The 23,098-nt window shown below is 38.2% G+C and overlaps 1 protein-coding gene across 2 annotated transcripts in view; it reads right to left on the bottom strand.

Moving 5' to 3' along the window:
• LOC116735223 (mitochondrial import inner membrane translocase subunit TIM16-like) overlaps positions 1-23,098 on the bottom strand; it is a 120,498-nt gene that overhangs the window by 60,849 nt on the left and 36,551 nt on the right. The gene's annotated exons all lie outside the window — the stretch shown is intronic.

The raw sequence follows: 23,098 nt of genomic DNA, 5'->3' as shown, positions 1-23,098 counted from the left end.
TGCTCAATGGCGTGATGAGAGCTGTTACCTTTTGACAGGGGAGACACCAGCTTTGCATGCTTGTATCTAGCCACACTATGCAAATGTCATTTGGTGTCCAAACTATTTGAAAAGAAAATGAGATTTGCAGAGATCCACTGGAAGATCATCAAAAAGACCCAGGGAGAGCCAAGATCCGTATCTGTGAATCTTACGCAAAGAATGATAGTAAATACTGTTTGTTTAAGCAACTGTGATAATCCAACTACATGTTCTGTCTTGTGAAAACAAAAACAACAGACATCGAGTTGCCATCATTTACTTCCTTAATATGCCCTCATGCGTTGGCGTACTCCGAGCCACAATAACTATTTGTTGGCAAACGCACCAAAGACACATCCGTGACTGCCTTTTTACTTACCCGTAGTATTTCCCTTACTGATCCTACACAAACCCAAAAGCCTTTAAAACAAGAGTAGCAAACTGGAATATTTGTCTGTAAAATAGATAACATTGAGAATAGCCAAAGGTATTTTCAATGTGTTATTTTTTTTCCTTATTATTTAGGGAAATTTTTTATTACGTATTGCTTTTTTATTTTTATTGTGTGAACTTATTTGTATAAATGGAAAAAAAGTGATATTTACATTAAATGAATACCTAAAAGTAAGTTTTTGGTGTTTTTTTCCCCTGTACTTAGAGTTTGGTCATTGAAAGGATGGTTCATATTAGGAGGGAGGGAAGGTGGGAATGTAGAGAATGTGTTTGTCATTAGCTTCTCTGTTACGCCATCACTTAGAGCGAGAGGAAGTCATAACTGGAGGGGGTGTGCAGTGAAAGAAGGGAAGAAAACTCCAAATGCAGGTATAAAATAGCAATATATCACTCAACATGTTTTGGCTGTGAAAATGTGAATTTTAAAGTAAACCCATGCAAACAGTTTCAAGTGCCAAAATCCATAAACTGATGTCTAAAGCTAGTTACTTAAACAAATAAATCAACTTCTAAACATGAAATTCCAACAACCTCATTTCATGCTTGTGAAAAATGTTTAGTTAGCCTATTCTTGAATCAGCCTACTCCAAACACTCAGGAGATGCCTTAACGTGCCTCCACAATCACCCAAAGTCACTCTGAAAGCAAACAACCTATCACTTAGTGCGCTCGCCATTTCTTAGCTGGCACTCTACTCCCTACTTCTACCAGAGTTTTCCACTGAGGTAAAATTAAAAAGGACAAGAAATAATTTGAGCAATTATAGAAACAAAAGCTATTTTGGCCTATGTCAGAAAATACAATACAAAACAGGAGCTGCAAAATCCATTTATTTTACCAGCCTCCATTACAACTATGACAGAAAAAAGCAAAGCTTGTGCCAAAAGACAAGGAAGCAGGAAAGACATTGCAAAAAAACCAAACTTATACCACTGGGGACCTTTTCTACCTTTTGTTTCATTAAAACCACAAATGTATTTCAATGAGATTTTATATCATTAGACTCACACAAAATAGTGCATCATTACAGAGTTTTCTTCAGGTCAGCCTCCCACAAGTAAATGCTTTATACCAAATTTACTGGAACTACATCAGGGACTCTATCAACTGCATGGCTTGTGGAAAATCTCTTAATGCAATTGGTTTCACTAGAAGTTATTTAAGGATGAACACAATTAGGAATAGTTTTTTTTTCACTTCAAAATCATGCACTACTGTATGTAAAAATTAAAGTATAAAGATAAAAAATATCCAACAAAATACATTTTTCATAATGTGAAAAAATGTGAAAAAGTCTAAGGGGTATGCAAACTTTTGCAAGGTGCTGAACGCAACTAAATTTACACTGAAACAACTACATAATTTCCTGTCACCCCCTCTTGTGTTAAAAACAACCAGATTTGTGCAACTATAGGTTTCCTTTTTCCAAGAGTACAAGTCATTAAATGCCAACATCTTAAAGCATAAATGTTGTACAAAATATTTCTTTTTACCTCTTTCTCTCCAGCAGTGAGTGGTTTTCCTAAGTAAATACAGCCCATGCTGATTTATGACGAGAACTGTAAAAAGAAGATCTTGGACTTATGCCTAAGCTCGAGGCAAAATGGAAGTAAAAGAATATAATTAAAAACATTTAGATTCAGGTAGTAAGTGAATGTAACCATTGTGATTGCTATAAACCAACTGAGTGAGCATTGTTTGCAGACTCCTGTACTGAACAGGATGACCACCCAGTTGTTTTATATGTAAAGGGAGTTGGTAGGGCATGGACGTAGGATCTACACGCACACAAACAGAGAAAAACATGAATATAGATTTTCCCATAGCTTGGAGCTGTTGTGTGATGTTCCACGCCAAACACAAACACAAACCCATAAAACAGCACCACTCCCCTCATGCTGGCAAAATTTGCTCAGTTTTTCAGAGAAAAGACGTATCTCGGTGAATTACAAGATACAACAAACCCACTCGATATCACTAAATTAAACTTTCCCTGCCTACCAAGATGCTTGTAAAATTTACCCTTCGCCCAATCTATTATATCCCCTCTAATATACTGATACTAATTGGTCATCATTAGCCATGAGGGAAGAATAAAAGAACTACTACTTTTATCACACCCAGATCTGGGTATGATCTCGGATGCTTCAAACTGGACTTTTAGCAATGGATGTCTTTGTCCTCTGGGTTGTAAGGAGGGACACTGTGGACTAGGTTCATAGAAGCAATTAGAGACTATTAAGTTAAATCGTCAATTAACTGTGATTAGACCTTTTTGGTGCAGGTTTCCTTAGCCTGTCTCAGGCCTGATTACTTCCTAACTTATAGAATCAAGAAATTACATACATACATTTCAACAGTATGAAGCTGGCTAAAAGATCTAGAAAAGCAACACATGTCCCAATCTAAAGACATTCAAGGACAGAATTCAAAGTGGTTGAGCTCTATGAGTGCAGAAAGATGGCAACAACTGCTAATAAACTAATGAAATTTTCTCCTTAGTAAATAAAATAAATTTTAAAAATGCTTTTTTGTATATACACTCATAATATTTTTATCTGATAAAAAGATATTAGATATTTTATCTAATATAAAAATTAGTTTAATGATCTAAAACATTCAAATGTGAGCTAAATCTCAACACAGACGGAAAAAATACTTTTTAAGACCCTTAAGCCGACTGTGCTAATAGTTCGGGCAAAGAAAAAAAAAAACCAAATATAAAGATTGTGCAAACAAATCAAGAATCCTTTTGTCCAACACAATGGGTTTGTTTGTACTCTTTAGTCTGTTTCTGTTCCTTCTTTAGTTATATTATTCTTTGTTTTGTTGAGCTTTTAGATAATTCATGCCTCTGGGACTTAACTTTCAACTTAGCATCAAATCTCACATTAAATTCATACCACACCGCTAAGAGATCACCATAAATGGTTCAAGGGACGAATTTCCTGCCAACTAAAATTCATCGTGAAATTAATTACACATTTCCTTTACAATAATCTTTTTTCACCTCCTTGCTATTCTCGTCTAAAGAAGAAGCAACTGTGGGCCATAAATCTATGCACACTTGCACTAAAAATGAAAAAGACTGTTTTCAAATGTTTCAATACATTAAGCATTTATTTTACTAAATCAAGAGGAAGATTTATACTTTTATGACTTTGCATTTATGTTCTGTGATGATCTGTTCTAAAAAGGAAAGTCAAAGAAGAGTAAATAGACGGGGGGAAAGCTGAGCAAAGAAAAAAAATAGCACCACTTTGTTTTTGGAATCAGATTCTCTGGCTCTGATTTTTGGCCCTCGGCTCATTTCCCCCCAGCTCTCGGCACATTCCACCTTCCCTCCATCTAAATCTTTCTGAGGAACTAATAATAATGGATGAAGGGTGGTGTGCCACCGGTTCCTCTCAAGCTATATAGCTGCCAGAGTGTGCCAGCAGATGGCTTGAATGCTGCTGCAGCAAAGGAAAATGGCACAGAGCAGGGAAAGATGAGAAGTCAGAAAGAAAGAAAAACAGGAAAGGAAAGCAGAGGAAGAATTTGACTTTGGTTAGTTTCTGGCAGCATTCATTGACAGGCACACATGCAATTCATTTCACATGCTCAAGATTATTAAATATAAAAACAAATGCATCACAGAGATTTTTCTACCAGAATGAACTTTTAATAGTCTTTTTCAGTCATTTCTGATTCAAGTACAATGCAGATTGATGCTTAAGTTTAAAATGCTGCAGGACATTATGAGTTAATTGTGTGTTAATTCACTGAAAAGATTAATGGAGCCCTAAACTTGTACCAGTATGCTTTACGGGGCCCTGTCTGGATCTAACATAGCGGTGTATTTGATTTGTTGGTGAGTTTATGTGGCATCTGATTCAGTTTCACCTCTTTAAGTACAGTAAGTATCCAGGTAGAGCAGCGTTATTTTTGTTTTCATGGACTTTTACCTCACTACTGTCATTGCAGATACAGTGGCTTATATTGAACAATGACCAGCTTTCATTGAAAACTGAAATGTACTCATTAAATGTACTGATTAAATGTACTTGATTAAATAATTGCTTTATTATTGCATGACAAATTTACAGAAATGGAAGCACACATTAAGAATAATTGATTATAATTGTAATATTTTGACTGCAAACTAAAGATAAGTTTCTTCTCTGCAGTGACATACAGTATATTCATACAAAGCTGCAGTTTTGTAAGCTCTGGACACTATACCACTTCTGGCATCTCATTAAAAACAGTTTGACCCACAGAAACTGTATAATGGAAAGTTTTAGCACTTTTGAAACCATAATTTTTATTTTTTATTAGGCTGGTATATCTTGATACCTGTAGCTAGCCTATGCCTAGTTATAGTTTCATTAAAATGTGATCAATTTAATATTGCTAAAACAATTTTTCCTGCAACTACTCTGAGTAGAATGCATTCATTTAATAAATCAGGACCCCTAAAAAGGTGGGGTCAGCTAGCACACAAACTGTGGTATGAAATAAATTAAAACCAAGTACAGAGCGACTTTATAGCATCAGTTTATTTATAATATATAAAGGATTTATTTTACTTTTGCTTCAGCAAAATGAAGGTTGTTTGCTTATCTGTTGTAATATTTTGATTTTACAACTGAACCAGAAAACCACATCACAAAAACCATCAAACCCCAATAGGAACTTCAAGTTAAAAGTTTCATATTCTAAATCATGATGGTTTGGAAAAGTTTGTTTTACCATAAATAAGGAAGCCAAGTTGGAAGGTAACCATCTACGAAAACATGTACAATAAAAAGCAGCGGATGGAAAGAATTATCTGAAAATTAAAGAGGTGGAGTGATGATGAAATGGGAGGACCGATTAGGGGGGAAGAGCGCTGCTGCAGGCTGAGTTGAAGCAGAGCCACGTGCACTGATAACTTTATCTCTCATTGAAAACATCCTAACGACAGGCTCTGAAGGGGCAGCTGTCGAGGTGTCAAGTAGGCGTGTGCGTGTGTTAGTGCAGAAATAAATAAAAAAAAAACACAACTAAATAGAAACACCTGCCATCTCTTGGAAAGCACCAAACATGTCATTTCGAAGGAATGGAGTGATGGTGAGTGGGTGGATTTTATTTATTCAGGAAAGCATAAGCAAATGAGTAATATGGTATTAATGAAAAGGGTTGGGGCCTGCCTGAGAGAGGTTATAGCGGGTGAGAGGAGTGCACAAGGATTAGAGATTACCAAGCATGCATAAATATCCTAACAAACTCCATAAGGCTGAAAGAACCAGCCGAGTCTAAAACCTAAAACACATTCATTTTATTACCAAGGCTAACGCATTAAATTGACATCAACAAGTAGGATGCAATCTAATTAGCACACATTTTATGACAGTAGATATGATTATGGAAGATGAAGCAGATATAGGATTGGTTTGTATTGCCAGAAATAGCAGAGGTAAGTGTAGAGTGAACTTTAAATTTTTTGGTGAATTATCAGTCTTCTGATAATGTCTTCTGTTACAATAATAGCCTTTTTTGCCTACTACAATTGCAGCTTGTGATTCTTTTATTTACTTACATAATATTAGATAGGTGAATTTGGGAAAAAATTTACCATTTTCAGAGATTTTTTTATTTTAAAAAATAATAAATGAGGTGTTAAAACGGCAGGTGACCAGAATTTACTAGACCTGGTCAGAAACTTCAAAATAATGTGAAATTCATAAATCTGTTCTACCAGACACTACAACAGTCTTTGGTGTGGAAGTTCATACTAAGTGAGGAAGACTAAAAGCTAACTATTTCAGAAAAGTTTTCAAAATAAAGTTACAGAAAGCTGATAGAATATAAGCAGAAACCTTCTATTACAGGCATTTTAACTTCGAGACATGCCTGTAGTTTTATCAGGCAGTGAGATCCAGAGGGAGCAAGACCTTAAGCAGATAACAGTAAGGCTGGACATATTAGAGAAAAGTTGTTCTATTTTATCTGGCTTGGCTTTCAACTGATGTCATCGAACATGCTGGATTTGGAAATGCTTGAAACCTTTTGGAAATCTTAGTATTAAGGTACATTTTAACACACCCCAGGAGATGCTGTGTTAATAACGCTAATCATATAAAGCAAGCTGAATAGCTGCAGCACTACTGCAAAACAGTGCAGTAATTTTTCTTTGTTTTTAAACTGTTGTAAAATAACATAAAACTTAGTTTTATGTTTTTTTCGCAGTTCTGAAAGAAAAATCTGAGTCAGATAAATTGGTATCGTCACAGCAATGAAAAAGAAACAAACAAAACAAAAAATTATCAGTATACATCCATACTTTTTATTATTACCTCACAAGCATCATCTTAGTAGGGCACAATTCTTTGCAATCTTTGTGTGTTGCTACATTGCAACATTTTACAATACTGCAAACATAAGAACTAAAACAACTGATTTATCACATTTAATTTTATGACAACTAAACTATAAAACTATTGTAAATGATTCTGTTTTAAAAGCCTTTGGTATTCATATAGTGCTTTGTTGTTTGCCGCGATCCCTAGACCTCACAATTTTCAGCCAGTCATTCAAGACCAAGATTTTAAAAAAAAACCCAAAACAAAATATTGCAACAATGCAAGTGAAAGTAATTGGGGTGCTGGCTTTGTTTCTGAGTTGTCTAAAATTCGTTTGCTTGTTTACAGTTCTGCTGCATTTTCATAGCATATTTTATTACATATAACTGTGTAAGCACTTTTACAGGCTAGAAAAGCTGAAAAAAGCCTCAAGGCAGAGGAAGCCTGAAAAGGAAACCCATATTTACTGAAGTCAGCATTCAGTCAGAAGGCATAATAGGAGAGATCTCAGTTGCAATGACACAATGCAGCAACTGAGCTGCATAATCACCGCTTGTAAGTACAACACGGGCGAGGAGGATCGTCTTGCAAAGGAGACTCATCAGAAAAAAGCCTGAAAACAAAACTGAACATCTGTAAAGGATGCACAACTTGCAGCATCCCCTGAATGAACACACTGGAATTACAACAACAATAGGGCATCTGATCTGATAAAGTTGCTCCCAATTAAATCAGCCACTGTGTGGGGTCTGTTCTGCAGAAACATCCCAGATAATTAAAACAATACCACTCAGCTCTGCTGCATCTCACCAGATCAGCAAAGTCTCTGCTAACGCAGCAGAAACACACTTGCACTATCCACAAATATGTGCACACCAAGTAAAGCTGAAGGAGTGATCTATGGTTTGTGATATGTTGCCAAGTAGTAATGCAGGATTAAGTTAAGGTCAGGTGAACAGTTTAGGGTGCTATTAAACGCCTTTAATAACTACAACTGCTCAACAAACAATTATTGCTAAACACTAAAAAAAAGGCCTAAAACATAAAAGCTACAGTTGCGATCAAAGGTTTGAAGATTTGATCTAAATACGTAATAAAAACCACATGAGGCATTTGCTCCATGTATGAATCTGTTACTGATCAAAGCTTGGGAGTTATCTGATGGAAATAAAACCAAAATTACAACCCAAATTCCCCTGATCAACAGCTGAATTAGGGCGACACACACTACCCCATGGCATCGCTAATCTTTCCTTTCGGCAGGAGGGAAAAGCAATAACAGTGAATTGGGTGTTTCTTCTCCTTACTGTTTTTCCATTTGGCTTTTTCCTAATAACATAGAAATGTTTAACAGCAACAATGGACACAAAAAAAAACTGCAGTGCAAAGTGCAGACGCAGAGGTGTAATGCCTATATCATGGGAGTAGCACTCTGGAAACTCTCTCCAAAGCCTTTTGGTTCAACAATTCAGGACCTCTACACATCCCTCAATACTCCAGCAGACATTCATCAAACACTGCTGTGTACACATCCTGCATAACTTTCAAACTAGACTTGCATCACGACCATGCAATGTATACACATCTGCAGATTCCACAGTGTTTGTGGCTGGAGCTCCTGTGTAATCTCAAAATGAGCTTGAGCTTTTGCTTTAACGTGGGTGGGCATATTTGTATCAAAGAAAAGAAAAAGCCTTTTACAAACAGGTAGCAGGACCAAAAACACAATCACTACCCCGGACTGCAAATCTGGCTCCTGTGAAGTAAAATTAGATTAACATATTTCTTTCCGACTGTCTCTGTAGGGAGTGAAGGGTGGTGACAGGCACAGATTATTTGCTTGTAATCCTTTTCATCACTGTATGCACTCAAGAGTGTCTGTGAGATAAACACTGTGATTTCCATCCTCTCCATATGCAGAGGATGGAGATCTCTGCGTATAGTTCCTTGAAAAACCATCATAGTCATGGAGCCTTACTAGACTTTGTTACAGTGCCTAAAAAAAAAGTGCACCTTTTCACTCTTTTTGCTGCTTTTACAAATCAATAAGAAGCAGCAAAATTTCATGGGGTATGAATACTTTTGCAAGGCCAAGTAGATTTTTCAGCTTAATATGATAATTAAGCAAGCTGCCTTTTTACTGTGTTGATTATTGTTTCCCCAATTCAGATATTTGTTACAATGAAGATAAGAAAAACAGCCTGATTCAAATGTATTCTTCTGAGAGAGCAAATGCAAGCATGGAGTCTAAATCAGGCGATTCGGTTTCCTTTAAACATCAAGCCCAAGCAGAAACATTCATTGGCAGAACAAAATTACCATCTCCCATCTTAATGCTGCCAGAGGGCCGAGGCCAGCTGAGCTCTGACCCCTGGCTCAGGCGTCCACTTCTGGCCAACAAACACCTGTTTGTTTTCTTGCTGCTTCGACCCCCATGGGGGGAGGCTGTGTTTGAGAGAGAGATTATTGCTACACTCAAACACTAAATGCTGATCTTTAAATCCTGTCTGCAGGGAGGGCCTGGACACTCGCAAGTGTTTGAGTCCTGATTAGTGGCGACGCGGTGGATGACTAGCAGAGCCGGATGAGGATGATTGTTTTAAAGGTTGTTGTCTGGTAATTAGAGCGCTGGCTTATGTCGCCTGACCAGTCAGAACTGATGGCGTTCAAACAGACTGTCAGATTTCTTCTGAAACAAGCCTAAGAATCTGAACACTAAACTTGTTATATATTAGTGGAGATTATTAGAGCTCAGATATTTTTCCATCCCTTGTCGACTAATATGTTCAATCTGATGAGTCACACTGAAGTGGTTCCTAAAGCAACCCGATGCCTGAAGTGTAAGGATCTAAGGGTGTAGTCAATTCTATGTATTTTCATAATTTAATAGGAATTTTTTCTTTTTGGTCGTCTTGAATTGCTGGTATAAAAATCAACCTTTTAATTCATGGCAATTTATGTTTAAGCATTCATGAAAATAATCAAATTAATAAATCAAATTATGTTTAAAAGCTGTCTTATATGGTATTAGTTGAAAACCAAATTATTGCAAAGCAACAAAAAATTAAGGCAAGCCAATTTTATTATGTGCATCCATCAAAATCAACCAAAGCTGAAGTGTTTTAATAAACATCTAAGTTATTAAAGTATAAAGAAAAAGAATGAATGAAAACAAGTAGATTCTGGTACAGTAAATGGTCACTTTCTGACTAAGCTGTGAAGCATTATAAAGATTTAGACCTGTGTATTGTTATGATGAGTAAATGTTGATTGTAGACGCTAAAAACTGGAATGCATCCATCTGGACCATCAATATGGATTTAAGTATTTACAAGGTTCATACACATTTTTCTTTTATTTCAAAACTTCCAGCTCTTTCAGGCTCATGTTATCAGATTCATTGATAAATCTACAAGGAAGATGTTTCAACAGAGGTGAGGCTTTAAAAGAGAATCCAGGACAAACACTGGAAGGAAGGAAACAATGTTTAACAATGATACATATAATCAGAGTCTAGATATTTAAATAAATGTTTTAGACTCTGCTTTATTTTGCTATAGTTTGTAAATCCTAGAAATGTTGGCATCAAATTCCAAACATTTCCAAACAATGAAAGAACCCTATAGCCATCCATCCATCCATCAATCTTCTCTACAGCCTAAATGGACTCAGTGTGTGTGCAGGGGTATATCCTGGTGTGTGCCAGGCTGGGTGGCTCTGCAGCACAGTAAACATCACCACAAAAGACAAACATCAACAAGGTCACCCACAAGGCAGGCGGAAGCCACGTGCCTGTGTGGGTGCCTGCCAGCCTGGGTTGTGGCCTGGGGGGCGTGGGTGCTGCAGCTGAGCGCCCACAGACACCTCAAGTCAATGAGTGCACCTCAGTGGAAAGTCTGCATCAGCCCACAGAGAGCCCACTGGGGCTACAGGGAAGGTAGCGATCCACCAGGATCCCCCCTCCTCCCCTCTCCACTTCTCAGGCAACCGCAGGATAAATGTATCCTACATGAGAAGAGGAAAATGGCTCCACTGTGGGGAAGGAAGGCAGAATAAGAAGTCTGATATGAAGACATTAAAGTATCAGTGGATAAATTAGGACTGAATTTGGAAACAAACATTTGCAAAATAAAAAAAGGATGATGCCTGAAGAGTAAAATCAAGATATCTGGGGGTCTGAAAAATGGCTGAAGTCCCAGAAATTTAAGGGAGGGGAGGTGGTCTCTCCCCCCGTCTTACTAAACCACTATGTATTTTCCTTCATAAGGGTTATAATTTACACAAACCCACTAAAGGTCAGGAAGAAGGCATGTTGTGCCAACTTCATCCCAGAACCTATGATGTTTTTCTTCTTAATTTTCCTTTCAATCCCTTTTCTCTCTGCTGTCGCTCTTCTTACCAGGTCTCCTCTTAAACTTTACAGTTTTCCAAGGATAATTATGGTAATTTCAGCTCGAGATGATCATAATTATTTCTGGTAGATTATTTATAACATTGCATTTCTGAGCAATATGGATTGTAAGACTGAGATAAAGAGGTTCTTTAGTTTTAAAGTGTGGATATGCTGTGTATTGAAACATGGTCAGTATTTCACTTGCATTTAAAAAAGCAGGCAGAGTGACCCCAGTTTGGAAAATCAATAAATGGAAATGAAGGTGTGAAACAGAGTTATTTAAGGGAGTCCATTTAATTGATTATTCCTAAATATTTCCCTTCAGTATGCAAGCTGGTGTAGAGGCAAAGAGAATGAGTTTATAAAAATTCCAGATGTGTTGTCTTTTCCCTCCAAAACTATTTAGATGCAGAGTAAAACACATCAACTTTCCACGTCATAACTTGGAAAACCCTTGCCACGGAAAGTCCTGCTTATGTTTTATAAAATTAAAACCTGGAAGCAGCTTAGGAAGACATAATTTTTTAACAAGAACCAGCCTCAGCTTTAATTGGTTTATAAAAATAATTTCTTGAAAGTAAAGAGAGATGGAAAATAAACCGCCAAGCAAAACTTTTCGTACATTTTGAGCCTCTTCCATGTTTTGTCACATTCACAACCACAAACTTTAAGATATGTGGTTGGGATTTTAATGTGACAAATCAATTCAAAGTGCATAATTTTGCATGATGCAACACTACAGGGACAGAGGGTATTTTTACAGTGATGTGAAGTAACCTTTAATGTTTTACACATAGGCCAGAACAACCTCCTCCAAGGTTTTAGGGGATGCAGGACAGAAGGACTATATTGACAATTTAAGTGACTTCTGAAGGAAATCGGCTCTGTTTGATGTTGTATGCGGGGTTTTTTGCTTTAAGATTCACAGTAGTTTTCAGGTGATCCTTGTGAAAAAACAGAAAACAATCCATCAGTTCACAGCTGTGAATTCTCACAGCTTTACAGCTCAACTGGACCATGGATTGACCATGATGGCCAGCATGTGTAGGTAACAGTGAAGAAGAATAAGGCCCACTTTATCACTGTGACTCTGGAAGTTAAGTTGTGACAGTTTTTCCCCATTGGGTTTGTGTTTTTCTCAGTCCAGTGCTAGTGAAAGGTTTGTTCCCACCCCCCAGGTGGGACTAAGATAAAGAGCCTGCTGCCCCGCAGCTTTGCCCACTTGGACAGTCAGGAAGCAAGTGGTGTCTGAAATATCCCCCCTAGCTCCAAGTGCTTCTCTTTTCTCTCCATGCTGTTTTTTTGGTGAAAAACACTAGGCATTGCTTGCTCATCTATGCAGCTGAGATTTAAAAAAATAAATAGTTGGGAAGGAAAATCAGTAGGCACAGGAAGGCACCGGTGCTCGTCTTACCAGGCAAACATAACATAAAAAATGTGAAACAAAAGCACAAGTTAGAGTTTTGTAGATGACTGAGAAAAGATCCAGACAACTTTAGCGATTTACCGGTATCTTCACTGAGCTGAACAGGAACCAGCAAACAAAGAAAGAAACGACGATGAAGGATGGAAGTGCCATCTTTGAAAGCATCGTCTGCATGTGTGCAGCGCCCTTAATGCATGGCTAAGAAGAGACATGGATGATCAGGTCTATGTCACTCCACCTGTCATGTCCTGCTGAGTGATGATGAATACTGTTTGGCATTGGTCTGTAAATTCTGAATAGAACAAGGAAATGGCAGATCTATTGAGGAATGTTATTACAGCAGTGTGGCAGAAGGTTTAATGAATGCAGATGTCTAAATGACTGAGCAGCACAGATTTTCTGGGGGGAACCCCTATAATACAAACCTGTAAAAGTTCGTTAAAGATAAAGCAGATACACAGAAACATGTATTGATCAGACAGATATTAATTACTTTTAAATATCATGACTTATATTGTGTTGTAATGACCTAGTTAAAGTCCTGAACTAAATCCAGATATCACAGATAATTTTCAACTAAATCTGTCGGAGGTTTTTTTTTGGGTTTTTTTTACAAAGAACAATGGACACATATTTCAGTGTGTACATGTTCAAAGCTGGAAGAGAATCATCCTAAAATGAATTGGCAGCTTTAGCTACAGCAAAACTCAACTGTCTCAGTCGAGTTTTGCTGACTGTCGATACCAAACAAAACTCTTGGTATCGATGATACGTTTTTAGACAAACTGATGGGAGAGAGGATGCAATTGACAGAAGGAAAGTACATCAGCACACCACATAGACAGGTTACATGAATGCAGATTTTTTTTTATTTGGAAAACATGCATCCTTTTGCTGCTACTTAATGTGAAAAAGCACAAAAAATGTGAAGAAGGTTAATGGGTATGATCATTTTTTAAAAGGAACAGTATGCTAAGTTTCAATGGCTGTTCTAAATTGTAGGACACTTAAAGGGAGAAAATTTCAAAAAAATTGGTGAGTTAAATTTGTTTTTAAAGCTGATTTTCAGAGACAGAACAAGACAAGCTAGTTTCAGGATCTTACGTTGCCAGAAAATAAATATTTGCGCACAAGTCAGCAAAGGCACAACAGGGGCCCACCTTTAGCCCTTTGCCCCTGCAGGCTGACTAAGTGTCCATTCAAAAACAGGCTGAATAATTGACTTTTCTGAAATACTGTTGCTAGCCTCAAACAGACGGCTTTTAGTCCAAATTAGAGCAGGAAAGTCTACAGACGTTTCTCTCCTTCAAACAGACTCAGCTGGCTCTCCCCCCTAAGGGTCCTCCACCTTTTCTTCTCAGTCCTACTTCAACTTCCTTTGCACAATTGTTGAATTATTTCCTGGCCAACAACACATCAACGGCTCTCCCACTAATTACATTTTGATGAATTTTTCTTAATCTGTCTAAGCCGTGAGCACTTGCGCAGACTCAGGCACACAACTCGGAGCGGAAGAACAGAGGCTACAGCGATGCAGGTGCAGAGCAGCTTTTCTTGTCATAACATTTCCATGCAGACGGTTGATATCTGACAGGCAGTGAGGCTGAACAACTCTTTCCCAAACATTTCTGTCTCTGTTGTCCACTTATAGTTCACATAAAGGCAAACACGCATGTGTTAACATAGGAATGTTAACAAGTAGGCATAGGCACAAACATAAACAGACAGGGAGCTGCAGCGCGCCTCAACACTTTTCCAGTTAAACGAAGCATGGAGTATTGCTCCCTGCCTCACCGACAGCGACACGTTTCCACAGTGTGGGCAGACAAATGGGGCCCACATGGGAAGTGACATCAGCCAGAAGCACATGAGGCCCACCTGCCTCGGACCGATCAGATGAGGTCTTTATTAAAAAATGTCCCTCTGTTTTCTTGAATTTTCCTCCTCTGTTGGCAGATTTGCCAGAGAGAGGCTACAGATCTCTGCTTTTTATCATGGAAACATGATCATATGAAGAAGACAATCCACCTCGCCTGCCAGTTCTATTAAAAATATAGGAAAAGTCTGCTCACTCCTACCAGAACTAAAAAAGTATATTTTGCTCGATTAAACGTAGTTCCAGATGTGGATGAGGGCTTTTAAGGTATTATCCACAATGCTTATAATCTGGAGGAAAAAGCTGCTGTTTGAGATGAGGTTTGGAAAAATGCAATAAAAAAATAGCTCAAATATTTGATTTATAATGTCTGCATCAAAATGAATTGAAGCATTGAACTGTCAGGTTTGAGCTTCAGTGTGTATCAACGTTTTGTTTTTGTTTTGTTTTTCCAGAGACAATGGTCTAGACTTCAGGGATACAAAGAGACTTATGCCAGCGTATCAACAGTGTAGTTATAAAAACCGAAATTTTAAACCATTTATTTTCAAAAATCTACAAAATACATTTATTTACTTCCTGTTAAGTCATTAAAAGTTTAATAGGCACAACTGTTGGATTAATTTGGCTCGTGGTACAGGAATTATAATTACCATCATCAAGTTTTCTTGAGAAATAGTGTTTATTCTCAGCCAATTACAAAGTATAATTTTATTTTAATTGTGTTGCCTACAATTTAAACATTAAATTAGGCCAGAATCACAGTAGAGTGGTAAACTGGATCTTATTAAATCATTTGCGCTATTAGAGTTGCAAGCCATTAGATGACTATGCCATGAAAAAGTTTCACATAACATGCAAATTTTTGTGTCAATTTTTCGAAAGTAAAGTTTCAGCGTTTTAGTTTTTAAAGTGTGCGGAAGACTTTACCGTCACAGTAATGACTGCCAACTAAAATTGTAGAGTAAGGTAAAACAAATAAAGTTTTTAAAAACCTGTTTTGATCACCAGTAAAACAATTTTGATGAACTGAGTCAAGTATTATTCTTGGATGAGATTTTCATGATTTTCATTCATATGAATTACACAAGCAGCTCTTTGTCCATCCATATTTCCAGTTTCTCCGTCTCTCCTTTACTATGCTTCCTTTATTCTTTGTCGGGTTAAGAGGTGTGCTGTGACAGGCCGCCAATCTGCAGCGGTCCCAAAGGCAGCGGCTGAGGCCAGGCTGCAGGATGGGCGTGCAGGCAGTGTGCAGGGCAGAGGAAACAGTCTGTTAATGAGAAACACACTTCTCTCCATCACTCAAATCCTTTTAAAACCACAGCTGAAAAAAAAATAAATAAATAAAAAGAGGTGGCAGGCATCCCGTAGATGAGCGGAGTCCAGAAACAAAGCAGGATTTGAAAACGGGGAATATGCGGCGCAAAGGTACCTTATTTCCCATGAAAGAGACAATTTTGGTTGTTATTAAACTTCCGCGCTAGAGTTTTATAGGCAGGGATTAAAAAAAGATGTAGCATGGAAATATGAGCAGATATGGGAGACAAAGTCACAAAACGCAGTTCAGCGAAGCTGAAGCAAAAAGATGACACATTTTCATATATTTAAAAAATATGGTACAATGGTACATTGCTTTGAAAGTTATGAAAACGTGCAGCTTTCCATACACATTTTCTTCATTAACAAAGCAAAATAATGCGCTTCTTCATCTCTCAGCATTGAGTTTATGTTGTAAATCAACAGCTTGTGCTGTTTCCACTTTAGCCCTGGATCTTCCATCAACTGTGCCATCACGCACTCAGCTTCTGGATATCTTACTCTGCTGCACAGTAAGAAAAGTGCTGAAAATGATTCGAGATATGCCAAAGTAAAGTGAAGGCTTTTGCTCGGGCAAAGATCCTAAATGGTACTGCAAGCACATTTATGATAATGGAGGCAGAAAAAAAGGGACATTTGTTCCAGATGTTGGAGGAAAAACTATATCCACAGCTGCAAGTGTAACTGCGTTGCTGTTTGTGTTAATGATGGAAGGTGAAGTCTGACACTGTCTCAAACTATGAAACTAAGACAGGATTGAGTGAGTTTTCCAAAATAAGCTATCAATTTTTGGCATTCCTTATTGCAGTGTGATGCGAAAAAAAACATTTTTCACCATTAATCCTCTGTGTTCTGTGCATAAAATTATAACCCGAGCAACGAAAGAAAATAAAGGAAAGCAATAGTGGATGGAAGGAGAGAGGAAAGGAGGGAGGAGGAGAGGGTGCAGCTAAAGGTGGGGGTGAGTGACTTTATATTTTTCCGTCTGTGGCGAGTTCACACAAAAGGGTCCTTCTGATCCCTGGAGTGCTGAGCGCATACCTGCGGGATGAAATCAAAACCCTCTGTGAATTATATTAAAGATCCCCTGCCAAACGCTCCACAAGCTTCCATGTGCTTTTACCAGTTCTGCAGAGTCCCATTAAGTTCGCCTCTAAAAAAAACACTTAAATTAGAAATCCAGACCCGAGCACCTCCACAAAGCCCAGCTCCTAGCTTTGATTTTACCTTCACTGCCTTGCAAAAGTACCATTACCCTTTGAACTATATCCCATTTTGCACATTGCAACCACAGACTTGAATAGATTTTATTTGGATTTTGCTGCGATAGATCAAAAAGAGGTAGTGCCTCACTGAATTAGAAGGAAAACAATACAAACCTAACCCTTTGTCAATAAAATAGTTGGTGACTAATTCTCCGCTTTTTACCTACACTGAATTAGAAGGAAAACAATACATGAATTTACATTTGTTTTTTCATAAAAACAGATGTTTGTATTCAGCTCCTAAATACAAATGAATGTAAAACCCTTAAATAAAGTCCAGTGAAAACATTTGTCTTTACAAGTCATCTAATGAGAAAACAATAGTTTATTCTCAATATAAGTACAACTGTCCTGTGAAAGTGTCAGAGGGTTCTTAAAAAACATTAATGAACAAATAACTTCAATGGCATCCACGTCATCAGAGCCGCATTCATACAGTTTCTAGCACAGTTGACCCACAATATTTCATTCGCATACATACCATTCTAAGATTCTTGTAGTTGTGGTTTCTAACAGATTAGTGACCCAAATGGGGAAATAGCAGATCTCCAAACCATGCGTTCCTAACAAAAGAAAACATTACTGTTGTTTTTCTTCTGCTCATGACCTGACCAGTGTTATCTTCTGTGTGTTTGGCGCCACCAGTCAAACGCCAGCATTACTGTTTATCAACGGAAGAAAACAAAAAAACAGCGTAGTCATAAAGAATTTGGACTGAACTCGACGCCCGCAGAGTTCTAGCTGACCCTAAGATGTTAATCAGACAGCTCTGGATTTTTGGTCAACATTCAAAACACCATCTTTTTGGTGAAGCGTGGTATTGGCAGCATCATGTCTTAAACGGGAAAAGAGAAGCTGCTGAGAGTTCATAGAAAGGAAGCAGAGAAAACATACAGAATATGCAGCTTTCCTTACACTTCACGCACCAAACATAAGACACTAAGACTATGTTTCTGGTTGTACGTAATGGGATGTGAAAAACAAAGTTGTCTGAATATGTCTGCAAGGAAGTGTATGTTGGCTCAGGAGTATAGAAAAGGACAACATGAGGAGACTAATAGTAAAAGGCAGAAGGCATGATGGGTTGTAAGGTAAGGATAAAGAAAGGATTTGCTGGAGATCAATTTCTGACATATTAGTAAGATCAGGAATAATAGATTGATAATTTATTTACTTAAAACAGGGAGCATAAAGGATGATCAGGAATTTACCTTTCAACTCAAAAGAGACTAAGATTAACACGTCTTTGTCCTTTAAAAGCGAATAAAAGCTCAGAGAGATAATATCGCTATCAAAGAAATATATGAGGGGATTTTAGAGCTGCCTCCCACTCCTTTTCATCCTCTTTTCCTGGTCAAACTCCCTCTCTCCGATGAAACCCCAAATGACTAACAGATTCCAGACACCGTGTTTCAGCTGTCAAGCCACTGAGTTCAGGTTCTTTGACGGAGCGTGTGCGGTCACATCTTTACTCCATACCATCCCCCCAGTGGTCGTCGCTGACAGAGAGAGGGGGGCTGCTGAAGCTGAACTATTGACTTGGCCCTTGAGGATTACCTGAGGACTGAAGTTGCACCATTGGGAGGAATGTCTGGGCTGCATCCAAACAACAGAGCTTTGTGATTTTCTTAGAAAATAAATTCAAGAGAATCAAGGTCAACTATCAGTTGAATAAGGTTTTATTTTGGGCTGGTATGGTTAGCGGTGCTGCAGCTGCACCTAATCCCCACAGGAAAGCCTTCATCTGGGACTGATTTTAAAGAAACCAGGCCAGGGTGGGAGAAAGGAGCGGACTGTTCTGTAAAAATCTGGGTCCCTTTTACTCAATCCATCTGATGAAAGGGAGCTTGGCTCAATTACACCCACTTACTGGGCCTTAAAACCCGGCCCGACCCGACACACGTACAAAAACACACACACACACACACAAAAAAACTGAGGAGAACCAGAGGGGAGTGTGAGTTTAAACATCACACCTGAGGTATTTCCATCCATCTCTTCACCACAAGAGACTCTCTCCATCGGCCAGCAGTTCGGTCTGTCAGCGGCGTTTGCCTTAAAGGGCAACTTCTTTGTGTAACCTATGATTGGGTTGGGGAAACGTTGAGGCCAGCTCTCCGGGGACAGGCTTCTGTCTGGATTCTCTGGGTCACTGTGATCTGTTTTAATCAGCCGCTATCCAAGAAAAAGACATGAAGTGAAGGTTCCTTGTGATGAGGAGTAAGAGGAGACACGTGTGTAGCTGCATTTACATGTATGGTACTTACAGAGAACAATAAACGGGTCAAACCCAGAAAGGTTACAATTCTGTCACGCTTGATTCTCACAATCTGTCCTGAGTTTCACAAAAGTATTCACACCCTTGTGACATTTTGCAACTACAAACATATAGCCAATTTATAAGTTTTCGATGTGATGGACCAACACAACGCTGAGCATAAATGTGTACTCTACAAAGTGTGGCATGTTTTGGTATTCAGATCGCTTTACTTGGAAATCCCAAGACAAAACACTTTAGAAGTCACCTATTTAAAAAATAGGAGTCCTTTGGGGTCTACTATAATATCAATATAAAACCAGCTGTTCTGTGAAGGCCTGAGAGAACAGCTCAAGCCTTCTATTTGTTCAGAGAATAATAGCAGAACAGAAGGAGAAGATGTGATACTGCTGGTCTGCCTGTAATTTTAGCGTTGATGGCGGAAAAAGTCAACAAAGCCTTTCAGTCCACGTTTGCCACAACAAATATTAACATTAACAGTCATCTTGTTCAGGACGGCACTGTCTTTGCAGTGGAGGATGGTTGTTTACAGTAGGCAATTTCCGGTAAGCTTCATAGCATGGAGCAGGCACATTGCATTCGTCACAGACAAATGTTAGTGATTGGGTAAAACTAAGACTTCAGCGTAGTCCTCACTTCCAGCAAGCACTTGTTTCACAATAGCTAAGGGCCCAGACTCTCTGTATGAAGTGAAGTGTAGAATAAGGGGCAGATTTTTACCAGATAAACATTTCAAGTGAGAAAATCTGTTGACGCTGTTTGTTGCGCACTCAACAAATCTGGGCTTTATGGAAAAGTGCCAAGAAAAAAAATCCACTGAAAGTCCAGTTTGCAGTTTAGTGAAAAATAAACAATGCCTGGGACACTGCAAACATGTTGGAATGCCTCATTTTAACCTGCATGAAAACGCATGTGTGATGCTGTTTTTTAGTAGACACAGAGAATTTGCTCAAGGTAGATTGGAAGACAGATGAAGACAGTTATTCAGATGTTCATCCAGTTTGACTAAACTTGAGTTATTTTGCAAAGAATATGTAAAAACGTCCATGATGCAAAGCTGGTTCAGACATACCCTAAAAGATTTTTATTACTAACGCACATCAAACTTTTCAGATTTTTATTTGGAAAAAAAAATGGCAAAGTAGCGTGTAGCAGTGGTAGAGCATTTGACAATTATGCTCTACTACTGTGTTAGTGTATTCCATAAAATCACAAGTACACGCATTGATGATTGTGGTTGTGACTTGAGAAAATGTGAAAACTACAAATACATATGAGGTGAATGGATAATTCTGCAAGGCACTTTGTGTAAGAGTTAGACATGGAAACTGTTTAGGGCTTTGTGGGTGCTGAAGTAGCAGAGTATACATAACTATCATAGCATTTACAGCTTTTAAACAGCAACCTGGTGGCAATCATACCCAGTTGTAAAGTTCACTGATTACAGCTGGCTTAGAGGCCTAATTAAACTCATTATTATAATTCTGTTTTATTGGAGGAAAGAGCATGAGGGGAACACTTGTACACAGAGATCCAGCTCCAGTTCTTCTCAAATGACCAGATCTGCCAGTTCTAAGGAAAATGAGTTTGTGGTAATAGTAACCTTTGTGCAGTCCAAAATACTCTTTACAGATCATCACCCTCTATCCTTCACTTTTTCTGTCTCTATTTAAACCCCAAAAGTAAACATTTCCTCTCCATTATTATCCCTCCAAATTATATTCCAGCCGCAAGCCCGTTTCACTGGCTCATGATACCAGGCCTCTTTGTGTTGTGACACTCCAAAAAAAATAATCTCACTGAACTTTGTGGCCATCGCAGCTAACCTGACACAACCCAGCTTGCCGCTCCACTTACACAACATGTTTACCACAAGTCATTTAATCAAAAACAGACCAGAAACAATGCATCCATCTTTATATACACCTCAGCTCTGAGATGACAGGGGAGGAAATGTCCCAATAAGAGTGTTTTGACTTTGAGCTTCCGCAGCAGCTTGTGCATAATTGGCATTGGACAGCTTAAGGACAGAGAAAAATGCAGTCAAGGTCTCGTTTTGAACAGTGCATTCAGTCTCTTGCAGAGGTGCCTGGTCATAAACAAGCAAGCAGAACTAAGACAAAATTATCCACGGATAACTTACCGTGATAACAAGCTGAAAAATGAAGAGCTAAGAGAAGTCCAAAGGGAAATTGAGGACAGCCCGATGCTAATGATAGACTTTTTAGACATCATGCAAGCCCAATGAGATTGGAATCACTATTACTCATTACTAGTCTGCAAATCATAACGGCTGCAAGAATGCCCCCATGTCTCTTGAGTCTGTGTATTAAATAAATAATCAGGAGCAGATGTCTGTAACAGCCAACATTGCTATAACTTCAGAAAAACATATTTAGAATAGACTGGGATTATTCTGAACATGACCTCCAGGTATTTTATAAAGCAGCTACAAAATTATATTGGAGGCCAAAGAAAAGAAGATTTTACTTTGAAAATAACAACGAAGGCTGCTGATATCCAGTCAGTTTACAAGAAAATACAATTACTGGTTGTGGCCTTGTGTAACAAAATGATACAAAAAACTCCACTCGGGTTTTCTTCAGCCCCCAATAGAGCATTTGCCAGCCAAACATTTTGACCCAAAACATAATCAAACATGAATATATTCTGATGATACATACAGTCCTGGAGATATTTATCTAACTCATAAAGTTGTAAGTGCATTGCAAATGTAATTCTGACTTGGAATGTCGGAGCTCCAGAATGAGCCCTAGTTCAGTGTCAGTACAGCTGCTGTGCATACATAACAGTGAAACCTGCAGGAACAATTTGTTTCTTTGCACTTCTGATGGTTTGCATTTCTACTGGTTATCCACTGGCTCGGCACTCATCCATTTAACTGTGTTTCTTTTTTACATAAAGCAATTTACAGAGGTAATCATAATTTCTTTCTTTACAAAGAAAAACCCTCCTGGACCAATGCTTATGTTAAAACTGAGTCTGTCCTTTCCACTGTTGCCACATAATAGGAAGGATGGCTAAGCATAATCAGGAACTTAAAGCATTCATATGGTCTTTCTTATTAAAATAATTTTTTATTACCACTTTGCATCGTCAACTGAATGTGAATGCAGTGTGTAATAGGATAGAACTGTAATAAACTGGCAATCAAAATTAAATCTATTTATATAACTGAACTCACTTTAAATATTTGTTGTAAGTCTATTAATATGCAGAATTTAACTGCTAGAATCATCAGCTTTTATTGCCAATAGCAGTACGCCTGCCCATTGACCACAACATCAGGTCACTCAAATGAGGTACAATATTTGGTCATCAAATGTGTGCAGATCTGAAACCTTTAGAGAACTACTCATCTCGAATACTTCAAGCGTTAATCAGAAATTGTGGCTCCTGATACTTCCGCGGTCTGTGACAGATGATTGGATCAAACCCTGGAAGGTGCCACAGTTTCAAAACAAAGCAAAGAAAAGGTCATGGGAACCATGTGCAGACAATAAAACAAATAGTCTCTTAACAGAATACTCCATTTCAGGGGAACATCTGATCTGTCATTTTATTGCTTGCTTCTTATATCGGTGCTGGTGCGCAGCCATCTGGTGATGTGGCTTTGTGAATAATAGCTCTGTGATACACCATCAAAACCGATGATTCAAGTGATTTAAAACATGGCAACCAATGTGGAGCACATGGGAGAGCACACGCACTCATGCAGA

The sequence above is a fragment of the Xiphophorus hellerii genome, chromosome 16 (genome assembly GCF_003331165.1).
Source record: "Xiphophorus hellerii strain 12219 chromosome 16, Xiphophorus_hellerii-4.1, whole genome shotgun sequence".
In the NCBI taxonomy this organism is placed as follows: Eukaryota; Metazoa; Chordata; class Actinopteri; order Cyprinodontiformes; family Poeciliidae; genus Xiphophorus; species Xiphophorus hellerii.
Note: the sequence above shows the minus strand (reverse complement) of the source record. Positions and strands in the feature narration are given on the sequence as shown.